General features: G+C 51.2%; 1 pseudogene; it reads left to right on the forward strand.

Moving 5' to 3' along the window:
• Positions 1-416: 416 nt before the first annotated feature.
• LOC103264054 lies at positions 417-5559 on the forward strand (annotated as a pseudogene).
• Positions 5560-6196: the final 637 nt, after the last annotated feature.

Below are 6196 nucleotides of genomic sequence, written 5' to 3' on the forward strand. Positions count from 1 at the left end.
ACCTTTTTCAGTGATGTGGGGAAGCAAAGTGAAACCGAAAATCCAAATGGGACGAAGACGAGATTCACATTTAAATCAGTAGACTTTGAGAAAAAAGCACTTTGCGCCCCTGAATGGGGGTGGACCATATCTAAGCAGTGGAAGGCCCGAAGAGAAAACAGACTGAAGTTTTCTAAGGAAGTGGGACTTCTGTGCTCAGACTGTCTGGATGAGCATTGGAACACCAGGGCTTCTCTGGGTCTCTGAGCACCTGAGACTGGGCGCCCTGAGATCAGGCTGTGTGTGAGTGGGGTGCATGAAAGAAACAAGCCAGATGGTCCAGAAGGCATGGTTGGCGGAGGTCCGAGTGACCTGGTGAGCGCCCTCGTGGAAAGAGAGAGGCCACCAGCCACTGCAATCACTCCACTGAACACCCGATGCCCCCTGAATGCAGGCTGCACCAGGAACAGCACGGGCGGTCTCCCTCAGCATTGCCCACAGCATATGACGAAGCAAGCAGGCTCCAGGCGAAAAGCTCAGACTCTTCAGGCACTGGGTGGAACTCGGAGAATCCACATTTTGCCGAGACCCTGATGCATCCCAGGGGCGAGTTTGGGAGTCCCTCATGTGGTGGAGAAGGCACTAGGTGTCAGCCCCAGAGGTCTCTGTTCAAGACCCAGCTGAGGACCAACTCTCAGGCCCAAGGTTGAATTTACACCAGGGCTGGGCCCAGGGCATGGCGGGCTAGTATTTCTCTGCAGGTCGCAAGCATATGTATAAATGAAGAAGCATCCTTGCGAGCTATGCACTAAATTATACACACACACACACACACACACACACACACACACACACACACACAAAGAAATGTAGGTTGTGGGGTAACCCCTTCGGGTCTCTTCCCACTGTGGAAGCTTTTCTGTCCTCCCAATAAATCCTGCTTGCAAAAAAAAAAAAAAAAATATATATATATATATATGTTGCATATATAAATACATACACATATACATTCTTATATACATACACTTGTATAAACACAGATGTGCATGCATGTAAATACATATACACACGTTCATGTTCGTGTGCAGACACATATTCAGGCATGCACAGGCATAGAAGCATGAGTACACACACACACACACACACACACACACACACACACACACACACACACACACACCCCTATTTCAATGAACCCTCATGCAAGTCCTACTTCCTCATCAATATTGCCTCCATTTCCCAGATGAGGCGTCTGTGGCACAGAAGACATAAGAAGCATGCCTAAGGCCACACAGCTAGTCAGCGCAGAGGCAGGCCTTGGAAAACACAGGCTGACTCCAGAATTTCCCCACTCAGTCACTACATTGTACCGAACCGACCCAGAGGGTAGGCAGACCAGAAGTAGAGTCATGAACTGGAAAAGCAACTTGTGCCCAGAGCTGGACTGTGCCTGCTAATGTTTGCTGCGAATCCCTCCTGTGTCTGTGCACAGAGCTGGAGTGGGTTCCCTGCCTTGAACCTGGACTGGTCTGTGGCTGCTCTGACCAGTGGACAGTGATGGAAGTGATGCTGTGTGGTTCTGGGCCGGGTCCTCGGGAGGCCAGACAGGGTCTCGGGAGGCCAGGAAGCTCTCACTTTAGCCCTTTGGGAGCCAGCCACCATGCTGCAAAGAAGGCCGGGCTAGACTACTCATGGCGAGAGACCTCGTGGAAAGAAAGAGGCCAGTGCCATGGCAGTCACTCCACTGAAGCACCAGATGCCCCCCTGTATGCAGCCCCACACGAACTTCAGGTGATGCCATGTGGAGCAGAAGAACCACCAGCAGAGCTCAGTCACACGATGGAACTACAAGAAAAAAACTGTTGTGGTTAAACCACTGCACTTTGGCACAGACTGATGTGCAGCCAGTAGGTAACTGACTTACCCACTTATGTGGCATGCAGACAAGTATAGATTTTATAATAACCAACATCACGTGCTGAGCACCACACCAGGCAGAGCATTAAGTTTACTGCAGTCATTATGCTGTGTAGTCTTTATTGCCAACCTTTAGGAGGTAGAAATCCTATTTCCATTTTATTGATGACGGAACCGAGGCCCAGTCAGGTTAAATGACTTACCCTTGGCATGGACAAGTCTTGGACTTGTGCCTAGACCTGTCTCATCCTAAAGTTTGCGTGGATTAATTAGGGTTCTCCAGAGAAACAAAATCAATAGGGTGTGTGTGTGCAGACAGAGAGAGAAAGAATGAGAGAGAGAGGAGAGAGAGATTTTAAGGAAATGGCTCACACGATGGTGGAGCTGGCAAGTGTGAACTCTATGGGCAGGCTGGCAAGCTGGAGACCCAGAGAAGCCCTGGTGTTCCAGTGCTCATCCAGATAATCCAAAAGCAGATTCCCACTTCCCACTTCCTTAGAAAACGTCAATCTGGGCCGGGCTTGGTGGCTCAGCCTGTAATCCCAGTGCTTTGGGAGGCCTAGTTGAGTGAATTGCCTGAGCCCACGGGTTCGAGACCCTCCCAAGCAACTTGGTGAGACCTCATCTCTACAATAAATCAAAAATTAGCTGGGTGTGGTAGTGCACTCCTGTAGTTCCAGCTACATGGAAGGCTAAGGTGGAAGTATCGCCGAAACCCAGCAGGTCGAGGCTGCAGTGGCCGGGAGCGTGCCACTGTACTCCCGCCTGGGAGACGGAGTGAGATTCCAACTCAAAAAAAACCGAAAAACAAAAAACGTCAATCTGTTTTCTCTTCGGGCCTTCCACCAATTAGATGTGGCCTACCCACACTCAGGAGGGCAATGTGCTTTTCTCAAAGTCTACTGATTTAAATGCTAATCTCGTCTAAAACACCTCCAGTGACACCTGGACTGGTGTTTGACCAACACTTGCACGCCTAGCCAAGTTGACACATGAAATTCACCATCACACAGCATTTTTCCTCATGCTGTGACACATGTCCCTGCACACCTGGGCCCAGCATCACAGTCAGTCATGAGGCACACATGACTGGAACAGGCTCACACGATGATGAGGAGGAATGGACAATTCTTGAACTCGTGTTTCATTCTAAAGCCTGCATGGATTAATCGGGGTTCTCCAAAGAAACAGAATCAATTGTGTGTGTGTGTGTGTGTGTGTGTGTGTGTGTGTATGTAGAGAGAGAGCAAGAGAGAGTGAGAAAACAAGAGACAGAGAGAGAGGAGAGAGAGAGAGAGAGAGCACAAAACACACGAGACCTGTGATCAAAGTCTGTCGTATTAAAAAGAGTGACCAGAACACGTGGCAAGAGGCCGTTGGCTGCATGGACGCCTTTAGGGAATGAGCCTGGGAACAAAGAGAATTGGCAGGGCTGAAAGGGACCATCAGAACTTCAATCAACGGGTGACAGCCCTGGGGACCACAAGAGGTAGGAAGCTGTGGATGGTTCTGAGTGCCACCCTCCATAGCTGAGTGACTTTTGGCCAGACCTCCCCCTCTGAACTTCGGCTCTCCACGTAAGCTGGATGATCTGCAAAGAACCCTGAAGTTCTTTCCACGATTCTTTTTGTTTTCTTTTGAGTCGGGGGGTCTCACTCTGTCGCCCAGGCTGGAGTGTGGTGGCATGATCACAGCTCACCACAGCCTCGATCTCCTGGGCTCAGGCAATGCTTCCACCTCAGCCTCCTGAGTAGCTGAGACTACAGGTGTATGCCTCACACCTGGCTAATTTTTTTCAGTTTTTGTAGAAACAAGGTCTCGCTATGTTATCCAGGCTGGTCGGTCTCGAACTCCTGGGCTCAAACAATCCTTCCACTTCAAACTCCCAAAATACTTGGGATGACAGGCATGAGCCGCTGCGCCCCGCCCCCAATTCTCTTTAACTTAGGCACAGGCCATTGCCATGACAACCTCCTTCTGACTGCGGGAAAAGTCCATTGAACTCCACGTCGCCCCTACAAAGAAAGTGGGGTACAGAGTGTGTCACCCATTTTCTAGTGGCTACATAGTAAGTCAACTGATGAAACCTCAAAAGTCTGGAAATCCCCAGAACCCAGGCTCTTCTTCTATTGGCCAGGAGAGACCACAGGCTGTCCTCACTGTGTCCTTACCCACAGATACTAACTCAGCATCCCTACCCTCCAGAATCCATACCCTCCTGCCACCTCTGAAAACACCCTACAGTCATCGGCAGCCACTCAACCCAGAGCCTAGACGGGCGAGTGGTTATCACTCACTGAATTTTGTTTTCCTGACTCCACTAAAGCCAGATGTTTCCTTCTCATTGGTATCCATCAGGTCAGGAAATTTATTTTCCCCAGCCATCCATTGTGTGCAGGAAGATCAGAGGAGCCCGTCGGGCATGTGGAGACGCTGGCGGCCGCCCTGGCCAGGTCTGCCCCAGACCTCCTGACTACCGAGCCAGTCCATAGTGCTGACGCATCTGTACCCACGGGGACAGTGAAGACAGCAGGAGTTTTGTTATGGTCATTAATTGGAAGCATCGTCATCATCCCAAAGGGCCTCCAGGCTGGTCCAAAGTCAGCTGGGAAATCCCATCACAGGACCCTTCCTGTCTCATAAACACGTCACCGCTGGTCCATCCAGGGGCACAAAATGACACCTGTCTCCCGGGGGCAGCCTCTCCAATCAAACGAAGCCCTTCTGAGGAGGCCGTGTGGACGGCAGGCAGACTGCACCCGATTCCCATCTCACAAATGGAAAAGCCGAAGCTGGTAATGTCACCGTAAGTATACAGCAGTGCTTGTAAGTGGGGACCCGTTCTAGTATGGCCTGCCTGCCACGGGTTACGGTGGGCAGAATAATGGCCCCCAGAGATGCCCACGCCCTAGCACTTGGAGCATGTGAACATGTGAGTCCACACGGCAAGGAAGAACGGAGGTCGCAGCTGGGAATGAATTGATCACATGCTCATGTTAAATAGAAAGATAATTCTGGGCTCAGCTGTTCTTCTTCTGCGGAGGGTTGCAGATAGCCACGGCGCCCAGTCAGAATGGCATGTTCCGGAAGCCTCACTGCCACACGGACTGGCAGTGGCATGTGGCCACGTGGTTCAATCAGCCGGCCAGGAAGATCCAGAGACGTAAGGCCCAGCAGGCCAGGGCTCACTGCATCGCCCCACGTCCCGCCTCAGGATCCATTCAGGCTGCCGTCAGTTGCCCCGCTGTGAGATGCCACACCAGAGTGCAAGCCGGCAGGGGTTTCCGCCTGGAGGACTTGAGGGTGGCTGGCATTCACAGGAAGGTGACCTAGACCATCAGCATCTCCATGGACCCGAGAAGGCACAAGTCCACCAGGTCCCCGCGAGCCAACGTACAGCGGCTGATGGAGTGCTGTTCCACGTTTCTTCTCTTCCCCAGGAAGTCCTCGGTGCCCAAGAAGGGAGACAGCTTGCTTGAAGAGCTCAAGTTGGCCACCCAGCTGATTGGACCAGTAATGGCCACATGAGATGTCTACAAGGAGGAGAAGAACTTCACGGCCTTTGCCAGCCTCTGCATGGCCTGTGCCAATACTCGATTCTCTGGCATCTGGGCAAAGAGGGCCAAGGAGGCCACACAACAGGATGGTGAGAAGAAAAAATAAAGCTTTATTGGCACTTGTTAATAAATCAAAAAAAAAAAAAAAGAAAGATGATTCTGGATTATTTCTCTGGACCTACTATCATCAGAAGGGTCCTTAAAATGGAAGAGGGAGGCAACCCCTTTGGGACCCCTCCCACTGTGGGAGCTCTTCTGTCCTCTCAATAAATCCTGCTATCTCGAAAAAAACGGAAGAGGAAAGCAGAAGGGAGAGACAATCAGAGGAGATGTCACCATGCAAGAAAGGCCCAGAGAGAGGTCATGTTGCCGGCTATGGACACGGAAGGATGGAGCAGGTGGCCTCAGAAGCAGGAAACAGCGAGAAAGCAAACTCGCCCCTGGAGCCTCCAGGAAGAATCACTGTCCTGCGTTCCTTGATTTCAGCCTAGTGGGACCCATGTTGGACTTCCCACCCATCAAATTGTGAGACAAGACATTTTCATGTTGTTACCAGTCGCAGGGCTTGGGGTGCTTTGTTACAGCAGCAATAGATAATTGATACATGGACACACTCAGTTCTTAGGATAATCCTATGAGCTGGTATCCGGATCCACTACGGCAACAAGAAAACGCGGCAAGATGCCACACCCACAAACTCCGCAGCACGCGCCCAGAAGCTTCTGTTCCTCACTGTCATGGCC

This window comes from Carlito syrichta, unplaced genomic scaffold (assembly GCF_000164805.1).
Source record: "Carlito syrichta isolate Samal-C Ts95f unplaced genomic scaffold, Tarsius_syrichta-2.0.1 Scaffold305469, whole genome shotgun sequence".
NCBI classification, from domain to species: domain Eukaryota; kingdom Metazoa; phylum Chordata; class Mammalia; order Primates; family Tarsiidae; genus Carlito; species Carlito syrichta.